The following is a 23,939-nucleotide window of genomic DNA, read 5'->3' as shown; positions in this document are numbered from 1 at the left end:
ATTCAGTCATGCAGTGAGTTCACTCCTTATTCTAGTTGCCTGTGATTTCCATGTGTTGCAGAATCATGGAGCTGGGAGAAATCTTCTTCCATTCCTCTGTGAGAGGCCTGTGTTCCAGTAACCTCTGCCTGATCCTGGGAGATCGGGGACAGAGACACTGAGAGGTTTGCTTGAATGCAGAGACTCCATTTCTGAACTGCTCCTACAAAACTCCCTTACACGAAACTGCACAGGCCTTTCAGTCTGTTAAAGAAACTGCACAGTAGTTTACACAGAGCTACTGACAACTCGTGCTCAGCTTAGAGGGAAAGTTGTCTCTAAATACCATATTTCTTCCTTCTCCTAGGTAATAACCAGAACCCAGCCCTGGTCCTGCAGTGAGTTCTCCTTTGACAGATCCAGGATCTCCAAGGACATGGTTATTCTAACGAGAGGAAGTGATCCTCCTTCATTTTGGTGGAGGTCAGCAGCTCAACTGTCCCCACTGTCTGTCATCTGAATAGTGGCTAGTGCCCTCAGGTGAGTTAATCTTCACCAGTTTGCTAAAATAACCTTATCCAGTCTTGTCTAATAAGCACTTTCTAGTCTTGGAGAACAGATACAGCCTAAGCTTTCATGTTTAAGAGCAGTGGTGCCTTCTGGAGTCTCTGGCCTCTTCACTCACAAGTAAAACCTTGATCTTAGAACTGCTGAGGAAAAGAAATTGCCTTCCTTGAATTTTTTATAATTGTATAGACTTTGAGTTGCCACTGATAGCCTGTAGAATTGAAGTACAGCTCCTCTGACATCACACCCTTCTGCACTGGGGTGGTATGACCCTCCTAGGAGATCTTCCCCTCTCTCCTTTGGAGCTAAGCAGGGAACAGATTTCCCCTACTCTCTTTTGTATAATGAATTGGGCCCCCAAATGTAGCATCAGTGCTGCTCTGCAGGTCAGTCTGAGAGCATGTTCTGTTCTCTCAGCTCTCAGGAGTGGTTTCATATTGGGAGATTAGAGGAGTTGAGGTGCTGGTTTGGAGAACTGCAATGCTTGGTTCCTTCTACAACGTGAGCATTAGAAATCTGGATACAGTAGAGTTAGAGCTCAGAGGAGTGCATCAGAAATGTGGGATGGGGGGTGTTTTAGGGGAGGCTGTATACAGAGACAGCTGAAGAAGTGTGGGGAAGAAGTTAAGACAGAGGCCTCCACTGTCACAAGTGCTGTGGAGAAGGGGAATGGGGAAATTACACACTGTTCCTTGCGGTACAGAAATCAGAAAGTGCCTCTGATGCAATGATATGTTTGAAACAAGCCAGGAGGAGGTATTTTGTTGTACATTGCACTGTAATAGCTGTGGAATGTTGCCAGAGGCTATAGAGGAGACTGCAAGTGGATTCAGAAAAATAACTGACAGGTTCAGGGATGAGAACTTCCATCAGTGACAAGAAGCCTGAGGGTCCAGATAGAGCTTCTAGAAATCCCTCAGCTGCTGGTTCCTGGAGTGTGTAGCAGGGAAATAAACATTCTGTAAGGAGTTTTCTGTAAGAAAAGAGAAGTAAAAATTTGCTATTAGCCACTAAAAGGTAAAGTTTACAGGGTCACATAAATCCATAGTCAGACTCCGAGTATCTGTTCCTGTGTTTGCTGCATTTTTTTTCCATATTTGTTTAGTCTGGGAATGTCCTTTTGCCACATTTATATGCAATATCCTAGATAGCTTTATATCATCACCAGATTTCACTGTTGACCATGAGTATAATTCTGTGATCCAAGGCTGATGGAACAGGGTACCCTGAAGAGAACAAGGCAATGAAAGAAATGGACACCCAACTGCCACTGCAGTCAAGGACTCAGTTTGTGCAAAGCAGGGTGGCAAAAACAATATAGAGCTGCATTCCTGTGACATAGGACCTTGTAAGGTGCCTGCAGGTCTGTGCAGGTTGGACTTGGGTAGAGGTAATTTTCTTCATAGTGGCTAATATGGGGCTATATTTTGGAGTTGTCCTTAATGGTTGGATAGAGATGGCCATGGAATGTGACTGAGTGATCTTGGGTCCCTGAACCTCTTTGCCAGCAGCAAGTGCCAAGCACATCTCTTGTCTCATGTACCTTAAGGACAACAGTTCCCAGACTAGAGGCTGCAGCATTCCTGAGGTTGCCATTACTCCTGGAGAGGTGACAGTTGTGCTGGGACAGCCCCTCTCCTCTCCTGTGGGGAGGGAAGAGCCTCTGCTGGTGCTGACACCATCCAAGGGATCATGTCACTGCTCTCTGGTTCAGAACTGCTGCTTCACAACTGTCTCCCCTTTATCCATCCCCAACCAACCAGAACAGCTCTTTACAACCTGTGCAGCAAATTAGGGAGTGAGAGGTGAGCAGATGGGAAAGCTCAGGACTGACGAATCTCTCTGAACAATCTGTGTTCATTTGTCATGTGTGGATGTTGTAGTAAAGACAAGGACAAAGAGATTTATTACCAGAAGTAATAGAAGTTTCAGAAGCACAACCCAGAATTTTTTCAAATATACTCCCAGATTAGATACAATCAGAACTGGAATGCAGCCTGTGTCAATATGTCATTTTGTGAAGAAGAAAAAAATCTTGAATACAAATGCTGCTTATGGACAAACTGTTACAATGCACAGCTAGACTTCAGAAGCAGATTATTTGAACCTCATGCAATTTATGTTTTGTGTAGTTCCTGAAATCTTCATCTTTAAATGCTAGTGATAGAAGGTAGATGTTCACACACAACAGCTCTTTTTTCTTAAATTCCCTTTCACACAATTTGACTGAATAAGTCAAAATGTATTCTCCTCCAGCCTTCAAATGCAGGGCACTGTTCTGTATCAGGTTTTGCTCTCTGGTCAGAGTGAGAACAAGTCATGCCCTTTTCCAGAGGAGCTTCTGCACAGGAATAGCAAAGCAATGCCTGTGCTCAGCACTGTCAGTCCTTCACTTACAGTAAGTCCTTGTCTTCTGGGAAGTCTCCAACCTGCATCAAGTTGGAAAACTTGTAGATTAGGACCTGAATATAACATCAAAAAATGTTTTAAGGACAAATACTTAGATTCTGCTTTTCTTGTGATTGAAACACAGTGTGGCTACGAGATATCTAAATAAAGATGGTTTTCTTTGTACCTGTCTCTATGTTCCCTGCTCAAAACTGACAGTGTTCTCTATTGACAAAGTGTTAGTCTGTGTTTTTTGTCAGTTTTGTTTTAATTTATGAACTTGCCTGAAATACACAGCTATAAATACATCTTTTCTCTGGGTTATTGACAAAATATGTCACAGAAATATGAGTTCCTGCTCCTAAATTTAGCAATAGTGGCTTGTTACTAATTGCAGAGATCGGCAGGAGAGCCTGCAGGGGACAACTGTGCAAACATCCTGCAAAATCAGTATGTTCCTATGATTCTAAAATCATTCTGCCTTACAGAAATTTGCCAAATCCAAATAAACAGAAATAGATGTTGTGCCTTTGTTATGGCCACATTTGTATTTATTTCCTTGTGTTTCAGCTATTTGAACATTTATATTACGATTATGCATGTATAATAATGAATGTGAATCATCTGTGTCACAGATTAAAACCTTTCAGCAGTGCCAGTCAGCCCTTTTTACTCTGCAGCTGCAGTCAGAGGTTGTAGCTGATGGGAGAACTGGGTCTGTGTCAGTCACCACTGAAACCTGGCTGCCACTCTGTGTCTTATTGCATCATGTTTATGCACTTCTTGAGGTGGAGAAAATAGCCAAGTTGCTCATTAGTAAGGGTTTTCCAAGGCATTGAAATACAGTTCAGCAATTCCAGGGTAATCCCGGGGTGTTTGTAGGTGCCGTGGACAGTTCTTTTGTCCCAAGGATGGAAGTTAACAGGAGGACTATGTGAAATCAAGCAATCACCCAGTTGTTGAGGTGGAGGAAAGGCAGGCAATTAGTGTCTGGCAAAAAGGGCTGTGGTGCTTGGCAGCAGCTTGAAAGCAGGGATTGCCATCCTCGCATGGACAAAAGCCTTTGGGCCCTGTGCTGCCATCTCCCTGTTCCATGGCTGTGCTCAGAGGGGTGCTGAGGCCAGGGAGCCTTATTGCAGCAAGGGACATTTCATCTGAAATATCATTTTCCTCAGTTTTCATTTGTTGTTTCTTGTTGTTTGTCTGCCATCCCATTGCACATTTGTCCTTCCCACCTTCTGATTCAGGACAATGCCAAATGTTCCAGTGGTTTCTTGTGAAGGACAGAGAGATGAGGCTGCTGCAGATTGTAAATTTGTTTCTCTGCTTTCTCCTGATTGTTGCGAGGTGAGGGAGGGGGATCAGCACGGTCAGAATTTGTTCATACATGCTTTGCACTCATATATGATGGAGTAGCACTGAAATCCATCTGAGAGCAAAAGATTGTAGCTTCATCTTCTTTTGTGAATTATTGGAAATGTGAATTTTGAAAGAGCCTCTTGAGAAACATCATTTTTGTGAGAGACTCAGAGAAGAAAGAGTCAGATAATTCTATTCACCATATTTCAGGCAACACAAACAATACATTATGAGATAGCACAACAGGATTCAGATTCCATTAGTTATTCATTAGGTAGGATTTAGAAATGATGAGGAGCTGTGTTCTGGATCAAGTGCATTTGAGTCATACATTTTTGTGTCAGTCAGGATAGGACTGCTGTAATTTGGATGCACTGATTTCTCTCTTGAGCTACAGTGCTGTCCTACCCTCCTGCATTTCTTATTGGAAAGGACTGGTGGGACCAGCTGGTGGGCTGACCCTGGCTGGACAATAGGTGCCCACCAAAGCTGCTCTATGGCTCCCCTCCTCAGCTGGACAGGGGACAGAAAATGGAATGAAAGGCTGGTGGATCAGGACAGAGCAGGGAGAGATCACTCAACAGTTACAGTCACAGGGAAAACAGGGCTGCCTTGGGGAAATGAATTTCATTTATTGCCAACCAAATCAGAGTAAGGTAATGAGAAATAATCCCAAATCTCAAAACACCAGTTCTGCAGCCAGGCCTCTGGTTAAGAATCCAGGTATGAAAGATGCATCATTAGTGCTCAGCCAGCCAGGAATGTGTGTGTACCTTTCACAAAAGAATTGCCTGGCATTTCACCCGACACGAGTTCAGCAGATCCCGCTGTGGGTATGGACAGTACTGTGCTGCAGGAGGGGGGTCATGGCAGAGCAGGAGGGGGTTTCAGCACTGCTTGTTTGTCACCTTTGTGCACTCAGTCTGGTTGTACAACGTGTTGTGTCTCTGGCGCTGATGAGGTGAGAGCTGTGCTGGAGTGCACAAGGTCCCAGCAAACACCCGCTGCTTTCAAGTAATTCTGCTGTACAAGTGCAAGGGGAGATTTTTAGAAGCTGAGATCCATGTTCTACCAATGCAGCCCCAAAGTCCCTAAACCTTCCAAAAAAACATTCAGTGTGCAGGGCAGTGTGAGAGCATTATCAGTTCTTCATATTAATAACAGGGAACTTCTGCATTGTCTCAAAAATATGAAAGACGTTATCATCATCTTAGAACAGCTTTGCATAATAGCATTGAAGTGTCTTTTTGTGGAGAAATGATCCTGTTTCCTCGAGTTCTCATGCAGATCCACCTATACTATTTTTTTAAAAATGCACAGTTGGACTACTCGTGTTTCCTAGACTGTCATTGCAGTACTGCCCAGCTCCTGAAGTTTGAATGTCACTTGCTTAGTACTTGTGATCTTATATCAAACTGTTATAAAGTACTTTTTATCCCCTTCTTCCTTCTCCTTTCCTCTGTCCCTCCTTCTGTCTGTACAGGGGAGGGCTGTCACCACATTAACATTAAAAACTGTCTGCAATTACATTATAAAAGAACAGTTGGATGGGAAATGCTGTACAGTAAAACTTCTTATCAGTTCCTACTATGAGGTAATGCCTATTTTAAATAATTAGGGCAAAAATAGCAGTAATTCCAAACTGTCTCAGTTTTCAGCTCTGTCTAGATTTTGGTAAGGTTTAATTGGGAGAAGTATGATGCATCTGAGCTCTGTTACATTTGGGAGTAATGTGTTGTGAATTTCAGAGCCTGTTTTCAGTCTGATGCAGAAATTATTTACTCAATACAGTCTTGGTACTCTTGAGGAGATATTGATATGCCTGTGGGTCAATACCTTCAAAACTAAAAGATGATCCTTCATTTTTGCCATGGGAAAATAGCCAGATCTCCCTCAAACTACAAAAGCCTTTTTTGTTTTCTAGGGTTTCAAGAAGCACTTCAGCATTGAGTGTTGTCACATGGAGGTGTCTAGAAGGGGGGTGGATGTCAGAAAACCCTTTCCTACTGCTTCAGATGTTAATTACTAAAACCTCTAAAGAGGAGGCTTGGGCCATAACTTTTTTTTTTAAAAAAACTTTGTGGAGGTGCCTCCCATTCTCTCTGAAACTCATCAGTGAGGGGATGATGCAAAGCCCTGGTGCCACCACACCGTGTGTCACGCTGGCTCAGCACACGTGAGTCGGTTTGTGCCAGTGTGATGCACAATTGTCACATTTCAGTGATGAACTGTTACTGGAAGCAGCATTCTTGTCAGCGGGTAGGGACCCCTTTCCGGGGGAAAAGGAGGAAAGGAGACCTTCTTTCCATTCCTTCCCTGTTCTATGGGAGAACAAGCTCTTTGCTGCTCACTGGAAGGCTCGTGCCAGTGACCATCTCGGGAGTGGCAGTGTGAGGGTTTCTCATTTCTGCTGGGATAGAGCGTGCGCTGCACTAACAGACTGCCAGCACATCCCAGCGGGTCTGCACTGCACTGAGCAGCACTGGGGAATTGCAGTGCACCACACTTGGATCTTTGGCACGGTATGGGTCACTCACAGCACTGACTATTGCAGTTGATGCTCTTGCAAACAAAGAGTTTAATCAGGATATTTAGGGGAATGAAGAAACTTATCTCCAGGAAAAGCTGCTGAGCTAATACCCCAGAGAGATTATTCACTTGGAAACTGTTGGTGATAATGGTTTTGGGGTTATTTTTTCTACTTTTTTAACCAGAGGTGGAATTCCTCTAATTGTCTCTTTTTAGCCCCCACAATTGACTGTTTGCTTTTTTGTTCAGCTCAGTGGTTGGGAGGTGGTACAAGAAGATGACTTTGCTCATTTGTTACACCTTCTCTGCCTCTGGCTTTGGCACAGCTGTCAGAAGTCAGGGGTGCTGAGGTGCTTGCTTTGAGTGACAGTGTGACAGATCACACAGCCATAGCTTTTCTACGTCGTTGTTCTTTGCTGATCCAACTACCAAGTTTTGATTGTTCTATTTATTTGTTAATATCTTTATGAAATTGTTCTATTTTTCTAATACGTTGTATTTCCAAGTATTTAGGCAGCTGGGCTGATTTTCAAGAGATACTTCAGCAGAGAAAATTATGCCAGAGAACAAAGCTCAGCTGTTCCCTACCATCACCCCTTTTGTTTCTTAATTGCTCAGGGCAGCAGATTGTAAGAGTTCCCTGCTTCCTGGGGAGAATTAGCCAGTTTGGGGAGATTAAGAACATTATATTGGAATGTATCCTGAAAGACAGTAACAACCTAACAAGCTACAAATTGAAATAATGAGAGAATGTTGCACTGCTGTTTGCAATGGAGACAGTTTCCTTGTCTGTCGTGTTTTCTTAAAAATCTTTTTTCCAGCCATCTTAAAAGTAAAAAAGAAAAAAAAGTATAATCTAAAGTATACATGGAATTGGAACATGGATGGAGATTCGAGAATGCCGGACTTTGGGATCATTTTAGAAAATTCTTATTCCCTGTTGCTGTCTGAGGGCAGGGGAGAGTGAAATGACATTTCCATTGCATTGTCTTTTGTAAGATAATTATTCAACATGCTTTCCCAGGAGAACATCCAGCCTGTTAGTAGCCAGGCATGAGGAGCTGTTGTAATAATAGGTGTGCTTTCAGGAATTGATCCTGCTCAGTAACTGTACCTCCAATAGCTTCTCAAGGAAGATGGTGTTATGTACACTTGCAAAAATCAATCATACTCCTCAAGAGGATTGCACACTAATGGATAACACACCAGAATGGAAAATCTGGTTTGGTATTTTACGTGGCATTAGAATTTACTAACCTATGGGTTTGTCTTAGTTGGGGAAATCATCTGCAGAGTCAGGGGTTACCTCTGCTCTGATGCTCATGGGAGGTGGGTTTGGTTGGGATTTCTGTTTGGTTTTAGTTTTTTCACTCTTTTATATTGTAAGGAGTGTAGCTGGAGAGAGCCTCTTGATGGGCAGAGCACTGTGTTGTTCTGCTCTTCACCCGTTTTAGTTCTTAATTGTACCTAAATATTGGAGAAATCCAGCTCTTACACATCACTTTTTGTCAGCTCTTAAAGCACTTCCCCCAGAAGATGAATATCCCAGCATTGCCCAGAGGCAGGAAGCTGACACTCCAGCAGCTGTGTGAGGTGTTCTGTCAGTACCTGCAGAGCAGGCACAGAGCTCTGTACTGTCCTGCCCCAGTGCACTGGGCAAGGCCTGCCTTAAAACACAAGGGAGATTCTGTCACTGCTCACAAGTGCATGAGAGGCATAAAAATCCCTTTGTGTGAGCAACAGAATTTTACAGGGGGCTTAGGGTTATTCCCTCTGCTCAAAGAAGAGACCTACCTGTTCATGGCCAGTAAGTGGGATTTGGCCAGCAGGCCCCAGCTGAGGGATGAATAGCAGAGCAGAGCACCCCCCAGAGTGTTCAGCCCCAGGAAACCTCTCCCGTAGCAGAGGTGACACTTGGTGCATTGCTGTTCTTTCTCCTTCTGGGCCCCACTCGATTTATCCCAAACAGTTTCCTGTGATTCCCTTCTCCTGTGTGATTTGCTTTGCTGCTTTGGATTACGAGGCACCTATGTTTAAATTCCTCAGGGAACATTTTGAGTGCACTTAGCAAGGTGCGCTCTTTCCAGATGAACCACACCAATTAATCGTTGCCACGAAGGCCATTCATATAGATTATATACCAGCACTAACTTGAGTTCTGATACAAGCATTTGTCAGAGAATGCCTGCCAGGCCCTGAAATTGCCAATTTCTCTACTTTCATCAACTAGAGGAGATGACTATTTTCAGCATTAAAAGCAATATAGGAATAAGCTGATGGTTTTTTCATCTATAAAAGCAAATGGATTTCAAATTCCATTCTGCTTTCAATGACAGCTAAGATAGCCAGCTTGGGGAGGATTCAATGCAGTTTCTTTTGTACCAATCTGTCAGGCTGTGTCCTCAGGACTCTGGTAATGAACTGTCCAGAGAATTATAGGTGAGATTATGTAAGAGACTTCTAAAAGGCACCCGTGGATCTTTCACCCAGCAGGAATGAGGAAAATAGAATGATACAAAACTGTGATATCTTAATATGAGCTTGTTCTCTGCCTTCGATGCCTTTAGACCACCTTGAGGGTCTGTTCTTTCATGGCTGGCTGGTGCAGCTGCTGTGAACTCTCCATCTGAGTATAACCCTGACACATTCATAGCTTGGAGTGGGGTCTTTGAAAACAGACTTGGTCTGTCTTCCCCCAAGGCCATGCCAAAGGTGCACTGACATTTTATAAAGCAGCTGGACTGGACGTGGGCATCCTACATTAAATGTTGAAGAAGACATAGTAGTGGCTCTTTCAGAGATTGCAAAATGAGGAGATGGATGCCAGTACTGTGAGATGAGAGTTTTCTTCTTCAATCTTTCTTTGCTTGTAGAAGTTTTATTTCCTGTGGAAATTATGCAGTTATGTACTCTGGAGACTTCAGGAGCTGTATACTGAGTTCTTCTAGATCTTGGATTCCTTCTCAATTTTGATAAAGTGAATTTTCCTGACTGCCATGTATGTGTAGCATTAAATGTCACAGTGACCTTTCTGAAGTGCAAAACTTGCCCAACATCTTCTGAATTCATGGGGAGTCCTTGCTGGATACTAATGTTGTTTGTAGGTTATCCAAAATAACTAATTCCGTGGACTTTAATGAAATATTCCTCTGTTCCAAACAGGTTTGCTTTTGCTCCAAATACCTGTGTTTTAAGTATTCCATTTCCAGAAATCTCTCTGGTGTGCATTTGACAGATGTTATGTTATTCATTTCATGTTTTAATGCTGCAAATGCTGGGCAGTCCTCTCTCTTCAGGTCTTCAGTAGCCACAATTAGTGTCTGAAAAGGCTATGGACATGTTTTTCCTGAAAGTTTCTAAAAATTTGACTCTTTTATCTATGTTAGTTAAAATTTAAAGTTGTCAATGAATTCTGCACCGCACGACAGCTCTGACAGCTCCATTCACACTGTGCAGCCCTGGATTGCTCTCTCTGGAGCTTTCCTTTTCCACAGCATCTTTGCCCCTCAGTGCTCTTCCCTCTGGAGTCACTTTTGGCCCCTGCAGGGCAAGTTCTCTGAGCTGTGTTGGAGCAGCAGTCGTTTCAGAGCTCGGGTACTGGTGCTGGGTGTAATACTTGCAGTGTTCTCCCCATAAGTGACTGCAGCACAACAACTGTTTTTAGAAACAGCCACAGCAAGAGCAGAGGTGTGACTGCTTGCTTGAGGCAAGAACTGTTCTCCCTGAGTTCAGGAAAAGGCAAGTTCCCAAAGAGTTTACCTGTTGGATACGACAGAAGCTCATCTGGGAATCAAGGTGCAAACATTAACCGCAGTCAACACTATAGAAAAGACAACAGTTACATCTATTACATCTTGTTGGATGGCAAGAGTAATATTTTATCACAGGTAAACTGGGATAACTGTGGACTTTTATTACATTTGTGTTGCTCTGACCAGGGAAGAATTTTTTTACATTGTTTTTTCAATGGATTTCTTACTGTTAACCATCTAATTTATAAATGAAATATTTTCTGGCAGACACTTCTTGTTCATCCAGGGACTCGATTTTCAGCATATTTTAGAGCAAGGTTTTATGTAGGGTCAAGTATAGGTGTATAGGTAGGATCGTGGTTTTTCCAACTGAAGTGCAGGGTTAAGACACAGACAGAACTGCTCCCCTTTCTCATGAGATGCTCTGTGTTTGTGACAGCAGTGGCTACACAAAGGCATCTGCTCTCTTAGCACATCTCAATGGACTCAGAAGGAGCAGAAATAAGAAAAGGCAGGGAAGGCCAAGTGCCACACAAACCACAAGGTGCAGACAGCGTAGCCTCCCAGACAGCACACAGGCAGCAGGGCAGCCTGCTTTCAAATTCAGTTGGACAGAGTGAATTGAGCAATTTTCTTGCTGAAGCTGTTTTCTTGGCACTCAGAAGAATTGGCTGGTCATTTCCAGGTTGCCATTTACTGGGAATAGAAAAGTAAACTGATCTGCAGGGTTTCTACGTCAGTACCAGAGCAGAGCACTAAATAGTCTGAGGCTGTTGGGATGCAGAGTGATGGGGTGAATGACGGGAGCAGGCCTGAATCCTGTGGTAGCAGCAGAGGTCTGAGATGGAAATATAATCACTTTTCTTCCTGGAGGTGAGGGAAGATAACACAGGGAAGTTTTGCTTAGTGGCTTGGGGTCTGGATGCCCCAGTGTCCTCTGATGTACATATTGCTGTCATGTAACCCTTGTGTTTCAGAACTAAATGGAATTATCTGAACTCTCAAATTTTTTGCTCTTCTGAACTACTGGCTGCTTTTAAAGGTGCTTGGTAGAGGGTTAATAGGATTTGTGAATGAGAATAATTTATAAATCTAAATGAGAAAATAGGATCTATGAGAACCAAATAAATGAACTTGGCTTGTTTAAAAATTAGGGGTAACCTAACAGAAACGTGAATAAGGTTGTTTAAAAAACAAAAGAAGAATAAATAGTTTTCAGTGATCATTGGATATGGAAAGAAATTAAAGGAGCTGTAAGATAAAGCAGTTGTTAATGGTGGTGTTTAAGCAGTGATGTATCATGTGATCTCAAATTCACCAGGTGTTACTGGGGACAGGTTAGGCACTCTGTTTAGGGGTGGTGTGAGAGGGCTGAGCTTCTGTTGGAGCACGAAAAGCAGGATATGATGCCCTTTCACCTGAATTTTCTTGTGTCCTGGTGTGCATGACTTTCAATTGGAAAGTCATGAATGGCTTCAATATTCTGACATACAAAGAGAGAGGAGAAAGTATGGATGCTGAATGGATACATCTGAAGAGATGGAGAATTTCTAGAGCCACAAATATTTAAGGATAGCGGGTAGGAGAAGCAGGGGGGAAATATTGTTGAAGGAGATTTTTCTACTCTAGGAAATTTGGGTGCAAGCACTTACTCAAAGATAACTCCAGTGAACTGGAGATTCTGCTGCACAGTGCTTTGCATTTATTTTACTCTGCTTTCAATTAATTTTTATTTAAACACATCTAAACGTGTTTGAAATTGCCTTCTGTGAGGAGCTCATTCCCCTCACTCAAAACTGTTGGGCTGCACTGAATGCTTATTTTAACAACAGTAGTAGAAGGGAGTGAAGTGTTAGAAGCCCAAGGCAAACACTCCCCTGACCATCGGAGGACTCATTGTCGTTGCCAGGTGGCAGTCAGGGTTAGGTTCCCTTTCTGTCCGTGCTCTGGGATCCGACTGCTGAGTGCCCAAAGCACTAAGAAGGACGTCTCAAATTACACATGCAAAAGATGAGCGTGCCACGAGCTGTCTGCATGCAGAATGTGAGCTCAGCAAAGCTCCCCGGTGCTTGTACACGCACATGGGGGTTCGCTGAGCTGTGAGGATCAAGCGAGGGAGCTGCAAGCAGGTGGTTGTACATGAAAGGGAGCAGAGTTAGACATCATCCAGCCTCACACGTGAGGTCTCTTGCTGTAGCTGAAAGAGAACTCCTGGTTTGTGCCTCTATTGATGTTGTAGGCCATAAAGGGCAATGATGTTTTTCCATGCTGTGTCAATATATTTATTACTCTGTTTGATGTTATGTTTTATTTCCTCGTCAATGCTAAAGATCAAGCTCCGTTTGTGAAGTGTTTTGCTTCTTGAGGGCTGTGCAGCTGTGTTGGGAGTTGGTCTATGAAAAAATACCATTATCCAGAGGGAGAGAGAGATGGAGGCAGCTACCTCCAGGAGATCAGAAACTGGAGCCCTGTACCAATAAGGTGGAAAAAATGTACTACTACAAGTGTGCAAAGCTAAAGACTCCTGTGATTTCTTCTCAGTAAACAGGAGCGCCCTCACAAAGCAGCAGTGCACTTGAGTACTCCTACACACGTATTTGGTACTAAGTCACCCTTCTGTAGGAAAACAAACAAACAAAACCCTGTAGCTTTGCAGCGATGAACTTAACACTTAACTGATTTGACCTCCTTCCCTCCCCCTTGTTTGTATGCACACAAATCCCTTCATCCACCCGCTCTTTAAACGTGGTGTCATTTGTTTTTACCCCTGACGTTTTCTGCAGCAATATTTCTTTCTCTTCTGCTCCTTGATGTGTGTATGTATGGAGGAGAGCAAGTTAATAGCCACAGACTATAAAATTCACACCTGAATGGCTATTCAACTGCACTGTGAGGAAGTCTTTGGGAAAGAAAAATCGTTCCTGCTGACTCTGATTCAGTTCCTGCTAGTAATTCAGCAGCTTCAGTCGTTAACTCTTGATATTGTCTGAATGAATATTATCCTTTATTTTCCTCCAAACTGTAAATGATGAATCACAATCACAATAAACTCTGGCTGTGCCAAGAAAAATTCTCAGTATTTATGTTTTTTCTGCATAGTCTAATAACATCAGCTAAGTTGACTAGCTGTCAAATAGACCCTTCAAACTGCAAAAATCTTTATGAGTCTGTGAAAAAGAGGAATAACTGGCTGGTCTACAGGAAGATGGAGAAGTAACTGCAGACAATAATGAATAGAAATAGATATGTAAGCAAGGGTTGCTGTCTTCCTTCAGCTGAGGTTCAGGACTGTGACAGCATTTACAAAGGTGGAATCATAGAATCATTTAGGTTGGAAAAGACCTCTAAGATCATGAAGTCCAAGCATTAGTTGGACTTAGGTTTGTCCTGGAGTAAGGATATATTGTATACATTCCAGCTGTAGATTAAAGGGGTTTTTTGCCTTGGAATCTTTTGCTCCATTCCCAGGAGCACTTGTCCACATGTTTCTCTTTAATGGAAGCTCATCTGTTGGCTTGGATTGGAGCTGGTAAGATGGAAGGATGTGTTCAGATATGTGCAGAATTGGTTTCTGATTGGATTAGTGGCTTCTGAAAACTTCTTGGACGTATTTTGTAGGGCAGTGTAATAAATCCTATTTTAACTGTACCATTATTTTTGTAATTTCAATACATAACTGATTTCTTGGTGAATAAAAAGGTAAGGAAATGTAAGAAAGCAGTTTTCATGGTTTAGTAAATTGCCAACTATTTATAAAGTGCAAATGCAGCCAGAAGTGCCTTGTTCACTGATTATATGAACTTTTAATTAACTTAATTGATGAAATTTGTATCACATATGATTTATCTCAGGAAGAAATACAGCCCATCATTTTTTTCTTTAAAAAAACCCAAATAGCCACACCACAATTAAATGAATGCCAGTGTAACTTTGAGACCACTTTTAATGTAGAGAATTCTATTCTGTCTCCTGTCTGATGATTTTAGATCTACCAGAGATCTTTCCCCATGGATCTGCCAGAGGCCAGACCTATTGTCACAAAGGCCACTTCACAGGACAGGGCTTCCCTTGGGGCCTGATCCCTCACCTTTCCTACTGCAATGACAGCAGTGTGGCTTGGGCTACTTTGTTACACCCCTTCAAGGTGTGCATCTGTGCTATGTGTTTACTCTCCTTGGGTGCAGAAATATTAGTCTAGAAAAAAAACATTGTCTCTGCTTGTTGATGCTCTGACTTACCAAGAGCTGCTCTCCTGAGTGGAGGGGTCCTGGGCTCGCACACCGTGTACTGACCCTCACAGTTGGCTTGGGCAGACTCTCACATTGCTCTGAGGTTTCCATTTCTTTCTGATCACTCTTTTCTTCTTTCTCCAGGCCTTTTCGAACTGTGTTACACTCTGTCCTTCTCATGTTGTTTTATTTTATGAATACAAATACAAATTAACTCAGCCTAGTTATCAGGAAGTACCAGGTACAAAAGTCTGAAGGAGTGCCAGTTTTGATTTTTAGTTTTCAACTCACAATGGAAGAGTTGTGCATGCTGGGCCTTAATAGGTACTTAAAAAAGAAAATGTCTAAAGTGGAACCTACAAGTAGGTGGTTACACTGCTTGAAAGAACATCCTGTCTCAAAACTGCTGAAGGATCAGATGTCCTCGAACTGGTATTGCAGTGACTCAGCTGATGTGGATAATCTCAGCAGTTGGAGGTGGTTGCTGCAGGACTGTGTGCTCCAGCAGAGCAGAGATTTCCTCTCACAGTGTTTTTGAGCTGCCTGCCATGGCAAACAAGCACTTGTCCACCAAACAGGAAGGGCGAGAAGGAATTTGTGCTCCAAGAACCACGTTGCCTTCTGGTACCTCTGCAGCTCTTCCTACACAAATCTTTTGGCAAAGCCTCAAGCCTAGCAGAATGCACAATTTATAATAATGATTATCCTCTTTCATCTGTTTGTGATGAGTGATTTTGTGGAATGGAATTTGATTGTAGGATGTGTTCTTCTAATTGACCTTTTCAGCTGTCTCAGGGCTAGATTGCAAAATCTGGTAGTGAGCTGAACAATGCTTCTGAAATAAATACCAGCACAGAGAGGAAGCAAACAGGACAGGGTGCCTGCTTTACCTTGTGTCCATCTGCAAACAGCTCTCACAGCTTCTTTAATAAAGAAACAAGCTACCCACAGCCTGGAGAAAGGGCCACAGACTTCATAGTAGACCATTAATATGTTACTGTTGGAAGCAGTAAAGGATTTGCAATAGAGCTTTGATGTTTGCCACTGAGAACTCGGCTGAGGGAGCTCCTGGGCACCAGTGATGGCAATGAGCCAGCAGGCCCGTCTGAGACACGGCTGTGCTTGTGGAATGTGGATGGCAGGATGAGGGCACCAGGCTGTTCTTCAGAACACCAAACCAGCCAAAGGATGTGACTGTGTCCTCCACATCAGAGCGGGGATCTCATCCTTCCCTGTTCACCTGCACCTCTGTAAACATACAGCAGGGAGGCCTCACTGAGCCTTTCCTCGGGAGAGACTTGGGAGGGAAGGCAGGGAATGCCAGGGCCCAACCCTTCATATGCCCCTTGTGCCATTGCTTTGTGTAGCCTGTACAGCACCTTTTAACTTGCACAGCTCCTTCAAAGCATCTTTGCTTTTGATTCATTCTCAGGTGATGCAGAACAAAGCTGCTCACTGTGGTGCTGCTGTTGGATCCAAGAGCAGGAAGCACAGGCAATACATCTACTGCACAGATAGAGGTAAGCCCTTCATCCCTTTGATCTTGTCTACAAAAACCATGATCTTTCCCACAGGAATCCATCTTATCTTATTCTTCACTCCACCCTTTGGAATCTTTTTCACAGAATTTATTTTTACAACCCTTTCTACATGGATTTGCTGAGAGATGGCTGTTTCATGCTGAGAAAGATATAGAGTAGATAATTTTTTTTCCTTGTAGCTGCACCAATCACACTGCTTTAGTTAAGAGCCTGATGGTGTTTTCATTATAAACCTCTGGTTTCAGGGACTTATATCATGTCCTGAAAAGGTTTGACTTAAAAATAGTAATTTGGAAGAAATGTATGTATGTAGTTCAGTTCCTAAAATCAGCAGTGTGTTTTGCAAGTCTGTGGGATGCAAAAAAGTATCAGCTTTTCCTATGCCTTCTCTGTTTGTTCCAAATAACTCTAACCTTTAGAAGTGTTTATGCTAAAGACCCATGTACTCAGGCATCTGATGAAGATGCTGAAAAGCACAATCTTATTTGTGTTTCTGTCCTTAGTTCAGCACTCCCTTCCCAACTGTAAGTAGTGCCACAGAGATCTCTGTCCCCAAAGGCCAATCCACATTCATTCCTTGTTTATAATGTTCCTTTCCTTTGACATATCTTTCAGCTTCATTCTACTTGTTTACAGTGCAACCATTGGCATATTAAATAAAAGTGGATGGCCATCAAAGGATTAAATCATCATAGAAAGTAATGCAACGTAATAACATTGTTTTGTTCAGTGTCACATGCATGGCGTGTGTCTTAACAAAACTGCATTTAAATCTCATAGAAACTTCAGTGTTCTCTTAAATATGGACTGCTTGGAAGGTAACATCTTGGTGCATCTGCTCAAGGAATCAAGCAATAAGGCTGCAGCCTTCAGACCTGAAAAGGATTTTTCTTTAAGCTGCAAGCTACTGGAAGAACAGTAAGTAGAACTTAAGAAATGCAGTGAGAACTCTGTGAGGGAATTTTTGAAGTGTGAACTTAACTACTTTGGACTGGTTGTCATGTGCTACACACTTAAATGTGAAACAGTGCTGCTCTTTCAACCCCTGTAGTGTTAGAAAATGGGGCAAAGCTTTTCTTCACATCAGTTGAGCAGCAGAACTAGTGCTGATGTGGGTGTCACTGCACTGACCTGTCACTGTTACCTGCAGATCTGAACTGATTTGAGTTCTAAGAGTTTTAGTTGAATTTTAAGATTTTTAAGGTATGTTCTGTCAAAAAAGGATTCTTGATTTTGACATAGTAACAGAGCAGCTAAAGAAGAGAAGAGTAATTCAAATGTATATTAAGGGCAGTGATAATACATAAGGCTAGTTTCTGATTCACCAAAACTCCTGCTTATTATCCTCTAGTCACCATTTCCAAACTGAACTTGAATAATTTATTTCTGTTCTTTAGGCCAAACCTCTGTTGCTGAGAAAATATTTCAATTGATTTAGAACAGTTTTGTTGTAGATCCCTCCAAATGTTTGGGTTTGAAAGTATAAGCTTCGTGCATGTTTTAAGTCTTATTTGTGTCACCCCAGTAAATACACTGAGCTTGATGTTCTAAGCCTGAGACCAGAACAGTGTCTTCAGAAGAACTCAATGTCAAATTCCATCTGTTTGTAACAGAAAAGACAAATGAAAGAGCTAATTTCAAAAAAAGAAAATGAAATAAGAAAGAAAATCTAGTAGGAATTCAGGACTCAAACCTGTGCCTGTGGTTAGGGAAACATTCCTGTACTTACACTCTTTTTGGATCTTAGTATTGTTACATGCCTGTGTTGCTTGTGAATTAAACAGTGCTTCCCACTCTGGGTGAATTTAGATTTTTAGCTCATTCAGGAAAGCAGTGATGGATTTGATGACTGAAAAATTTTGATAGAAATGAAAACAAATCTGAATACACTGGTTTTTAAAAGTCATACCTAGAAAATACAAGATCAGTTTAGTTCCGTATGTCCCTGTAGAAAACTCTCATATTGCTACCAGGATGATAAATAGCCTTAATGTCTCTTACACAGCTGGGGAAAAAAAAAATCTCCCAAGTTAATATCATAAATAAAATTACAGAGATTCCTTTGGTGCCCTGCTTAATTGGGTTCTAATTATTACCCAACATATGCGACTACACGTGATGTAGCTTTTAAGCTGAAATGTTTATGAACCATGTGTTCTCTCTGCAAAATTAATTTAGGATTTTTAGTGGTTGTTGTTCCTGTCTGTACAGAAATTCTGAAATACTTTCTTAGATGATGTTGATCTTTAAGTCCAGGAGAACTGATAAGGCAGCAGGTGCCTACAAGAGAGCTGGAGAGGGACTTCAAGGGGATGCAGTGACAGGACAAGGGGGAATGGCTTTAAACTGAAAGACAGGAGGTTTAGATTAGATATTGGGAAGAAATCCTTCCCTGGGAGGGTGGGCAGGCCTGGCACAGGTTGCCCAGAGAAGCTGTGGCTGCCCCATCCCTGGAAGTGTCCAAGGCCAGGTTGGACGGGGCTTGGAGCAACCTGGTATGAAGGAAGGTGTCCCTGCCCAGGGCAGGAGGTGGAACGGGATGAGCTTTGATGTTCCTTCTAACCCAGACAATTTGATGACGGTGGTGATGATTTTGTGCTTGCATTTAATAGAGTCATTTAAAGCCAAGGCTGGGGAAATGGCCTTCCTTATTCCTACTGTTATATGAGAGTAAAAGCACTTCAGAACTGCACTTTAAAAATATATTTAAATTTAGTATGTCTATGTTTGCTGTGTTTGAATTGGAGCCCAGATTTACAAATGGTCTATCTGTTTGCTGGTACCAGCTAAGCCCTCCTAGACGAAGAATGTCTGAGGTTTTTTTAAACCTGCAGCAGTGCTGGAAATACTGAGCTGCTTCACCCATAACAGTGAAACCATTTTTAGCACAGGAGCAGCAGATAACTTTTTTTTTCCAAGGCAGCAGTGAGCTTGACATTCTGTTAACACATTCTTTTCAATTCTACGTTAGACTGAGCATTAAACCTGATGGCTGATGAGAGTTCTTTTTCCCAGGTGCATGCTATGTTTGAGACTGCAATCAGAGTTTAAAGTCAGGGCTAGACTCCTTCCACTGGCCTTTTCCTCCCCTGCTGTGTGTCAGAGGAATATCAGTTTCAGCACACTGTCCTCACCAAAGAAATTACTGAGATAGTGTGAGTTTTGTTAATTGAAGCCAACAAGGGCCAGGGCTGGAGCTTTGTCCAAATCACCTGGATGCAGTGGCTGAACAGCTGCAACCCAGACAGCACAAATCAGAGCTTCACAAACACTGGGTTTGTGAAAGATCAGAACAAAGAAATGCTCTTGCAGATCAGGAAATGGTGCAAGTTGCAATCACTGCCAGGCTTTTATCAACTGAGATGGTTCATTTTTTAAAATGTGTGCATGCTTTTCAGTAAACCAACCAGAAGTGGAATACCACAGGGCTGTAGCAACTCCTTCTGCCCTGCAAATCCAAATGTGAAGCATATTTATTACATCGGGAGTTCTTAGAAGTGTCGCAAAGCCAGGGTGTTAATATTGTATCAGGAAGGGTGGTTTATGTGTGATCCTAAATCTGGAATTGTCAAACTCGATTGTAGTAAGTAAATGACATCATATAAATAATTCAGTAGGCTGCCAGGGTTCATAGAATTAAAACACGTTTTATATCAACTCTTAAACCATCTCGTCAGTATGCACACCAGAGACCCAGAAGTACAGGGTCTCACAGATGACAGTCCTTGAACTTGCATGACAAATTGAAACACTCAGATACTCTACAAATGGTTTTCTTTCAGGAAAGAATCCAATGATTATACTGTCAGTGCTGAGTTTTTCACCTGGTCTCTCTCTTGTAACCTGGAGTGTCTGAGTCAATGACTTAAGCCAAATAATTGCATTACATTTTGTTATTAAATAACTTGAAAGTAATAAAAATAAAATCAAATGTTTACCTTACATTTATTTATGAGGGAGCTCACAAACTTTCTTCTCTTTCAAAATGTTCTCAATCATGTAATATTTTCACTCATGTAATATTTTCATCCTGACAAAAGGATGAAAATGGTCTTAAATATTATAAATTACTCAGTCAGAAAGTAAGTGCTTCATTCTTTCATACCTTTGAGCAGTACATTTTATTCCTGTCCTAACACCAGTCTTTAATGCTGTTTTAAACTCTCTTGCTTCAAGATTTATATCCTGTGTAATCAGCAAAACCCAAGTTTATAGTTGTCCAATGGCGGGTTTAAAGACACAGAGGCCCAGGGTACTGCAGTAGAGCTCCCAGCTTTTCAAGGTAGTGCCTTCTTTTTCCCCAGAGCTCTTTATGAATTTTTACCTCCCTGTGAGATTGTGTGGTACTGTACAGATGGGATGCTGAATGTTTTTTATGTGGCTTGGTCTTTGCAGTGCTGAGGAACCTCATTAAAAGGAGCAGTGCCCGGTGTGTCTGTGCAGACAATGGGCTCTCACCCTGATATGTGCTGTGCTAGGGGCAGGAGCAGCCTAGAGCACTGACTCTTTGAAGGGTTAAATTGGAGTGTGCTGTCATCTTTTTGAACATAGAGTTAAGAGATATTAAAAGCCTTCTTTGAAGTCTGCAGTCTGGTGGAAAGGTTGTACTGGTTTAGTGACTGGAGCACCTAAGGTTGCATACCTTGTGTGCATGTTCTAGTTTAGCATTCAAAGTCATTTCAAAGCTTGTATTATGGATTTACTATTTTCTCAAAAGCTGATAATTGAGGGGTTTATTAAGTTCAAAGGTTGTTGTAATAAGAAAAGGGTGCCTGTTCTACTTATGAAGGAATTACACGTCTGAGGAAGCTGCTCCTGGAATGTGGCAGTCCAGATTCTCGTGCTCCCGTGGGCAGTTTACATGATCAAATACTGCACCTCTAAGGCATGTTTTACTCTCTTCTCTGTTTTACTGCCCTTAGGAGTGTGATGGTTCACAGTCCCTGGCCAGAGTGTGGCACATCCTCTTTGGAGCAGGGAAGGGATGTGTGGCACTGTGGGGAAGGAACATAAGGCTGGTGCAGAAAGAGCAGTGCAGACCACAGTTGCTTGGTGTAGAAATGGGGCATAAAACCACCATCTGGGCAGAAGTCTCAGAGCCCCTTCAGTCTGAACTACCTGTCACCATGCAGAAAAAGGCACAGGGGAGGAAGAGGAAAGCACCAAGTCACACGAAAAGCAGCAGCGTGCCATTTGCAAAGAGAATATGCTCTACTGAAATAAGTGACTTGCAGTGACTGGCAGCTATCATCAAAATGACACTTGAATTGCAAAACATGAAATAAAATTACTGAAGTTGAGTTCTGTATGTTAGGCAACTGGTAGCTCAGTTTGGGGCTATCCCCGTTGATTTTAGGGGACCTATTTGCAGTAGAAGGGAAAAAATGGTAATCTTGTCTTCCTTCTGTCCCTGTATGGTGAGAGGTTCTGCATCCCCTGCAGACATCCAGGGTGCTTCTTCCTCTAACTCATAGGCCAGAACAGCTGGAACAGCATTCTAGGGAAAGCAGACTCTGTCCTTGAGAATCTGGGCCAGGCTGGATGGGGCTTGGAGCAACCCGGTCTTGTGGAAGGTGTCCAAGCCCATGGCAGAGGGGCTTGACTCCCTGTTCCCAAAGATCCCTTCCAACCCAAACTGTTCTGTGGGGCAAGCATCTTCCCTTGCCAGAGGTGGGAAGAGCAGTGGATTAGAAAGTAAATAGTGATGTTTTACTTTGCTGTTTAAGTTCCCTGTGTGCTCCCAGGTTGGAACAATATTGCACTGTTCTTTCCCTGGGGTTCTGCAGCAACTCAATATCTGAGTGCAAGCCCTTAAACTCTGTGTGTTTTGGAAAGATGCCACAAGAGTGCAAAGAAGGTGAATCAAAATTTCGTGCATACACCAGAGAAAGGTTGACTGAAAAATGAAGGCAATTTCTGTTATGATTAAAAATTTAAAAAAAAAAAACATGAGTCCAAACATCCCTGATATCAACAGGAAATAGTGTTTGCTGTAGGACACACCAGCAGGTGGGTTTTTTCTTTTCCCCTAGTAAGTGGGTTGAGCCAAATCATGTTCTTGGCAGAGGGGACAATAAACTACTGAAGATGAAAGCCCTGGAATCAAATACTGTTGTACTCTGCCATTGAGGCTATTATTTGATTCAAGCACATGAAATGAACTTCTGTCTTCTGTGCATGTAAACAGCGGATTGGATGTTAACTGGAAAGTACTGAAGTAGTGGGAAAACCTGACTGGAATTGTGCTATTTTCTTCTGTTTGCTTTCTGAACAAGCCCTGCTAATTTTACAGGCTGTTGAATTGCTGGACAGATAGATATTTTAACAGTGTGCTGTAATTCTGTATTTGAGGTTTTCCTCCAGAGTGCATGAGGTTGGAGAAAGGGAGAAATACTTCACCAGTCCCTTCCTTTTTCGGTTTTTTCCTTACGATGATTTAAAATTTATCTTTTCCAGACAGGTCAAATCTTCAGTGGCTATAAAATGGCAAAGTTCCATTGAAGCCCAGGATGCTGTGCAGTTTTACAGCAGTTGAGGATTTCTATCAAAAAACATCCAGTGAATAAAGATAGAGGAACTAGCCAGTTGGAATTGAAACACCCAACCTGTTTTTGAAAGCCCCTGAAGGTTGTAAGGAAAATTTGGTTAGGTACTGGAACATGGCCTCCCATCACAGCCAGGGTGCTGGCTGAGGAAGGGCAGGCAGAGCTGTTGGTACAAAGCAAAGTGACAGCTGGAAATGAACGGCACATCCTAGGAGTCACCGGGTTCCTTTGGGGCAAGGAAGGGAAAGCTGCGAGTGTCAGATAGTTTAATGCTCCCATCAGTGTTCTGAGCCTGCAGAAAGGCTTCTGGCATGTGTCTGGCCTTTCCTCCATCACTACAGCCATCTTTCGTAAAACAGAACGAAGCAGAACTACGAAGGCAGATTTTTCACTAGCTGAGAATCCTGCCTGGTGTTATATAATGAATTCCTGGAAAGTGCTGATGTGGTTTCAGCCCCAGTAGCATCAGCAGGACTGATGAACAGAGTCTGGTGAAAGGGAGAAATCAAATGGGCTGAGAAGCGTAACCATTTGTACAGTGGTTTACTCATTTTCCAATGAGTTAGAAATGAGGCTGTTATTAGGGATATAATAGGAGCTTATATCTTCAGCTGCTGAGGCCTGGCTGTTTTACATGTAGCATGCCATGTGCTTGGGAAGGAAGAACAGCCCCTGTAGCACAGATTCCGGGCTGTCAGTGAATGGTGGTGTTTCTGAATGGGAGGGTTTTGACTCTGCATGGTGTGCTCAGCAGTTCCTGTAGCGAGCCTTGCACAGGGTACAACGTTTTATGGCAGAAATAACTGGGGAGCAGTTCATGATTCTGGCAAGGATCGAGGACATGACAATATGAAAATAATAAATATGAAAATATTTACTAGAGGTGGCAACAACGTATTCATAAATAGGGCTTGCTTACAGCTTGCACTGTCTTTAGAGTAAGGAAACCTTTGAGAGGTGGTGAAGTTGCACTTTTGTTCTGTGGTAAAGCCCCCATGCTCACAGTTTCACATTTTCACATTTGAGTGCAGCAGGGTTAGAGTATGGCCT

At 42.5% G+C, this 23,939-nt stretch overlaps 1 long non-coding RNA gene across 1 annotated transcript in view; it reads left to right on the top strand.

Annotated features, from left to right (window-relative positions):
- Positions 1–23,939, top strand: part of LOC126636203 (uncharacterized) — a 145,437-nt gene that overhangs the window by 61,739 nt on the left and 59,759 nt on the right. The window contains exons 3-5 of the long non-coding RNA XR_007627932.1: positions 347–519; positions 16,236–16,323; positions 17,125–17,262. This is a non-coding gene — a long non-coding RNA (uncharacterized LOC126636203). The remainder of the gene's footprint in view (positions 1–346; positions 520–16,235; positions 16,324–17,124; positions 17,263–23,939) is intronic.

The sequence above is a fragment of the Myiozetetes cayanensis genome, unplaced genomic scaffold, assembly GCF_022539395.1.
Source record: "Myiozetetes cayanensis isolate MyiCay16 unplaced genomic scaffold, myiCay2020 scf13, whole genome shotgun sequence".
NCBI classification, from domain to species: Eukaryota; Metazoa; Chordata; class Aves; order Passeriformes; family Tyrannidae; genus Myiozetetes; species Myiozetetes cayanensis.
The sequence above is the reverse complement of the archived record's forward strand: the minus strand, read 5'-3'. Positions and strand labels throughout refer to the sequence as shown.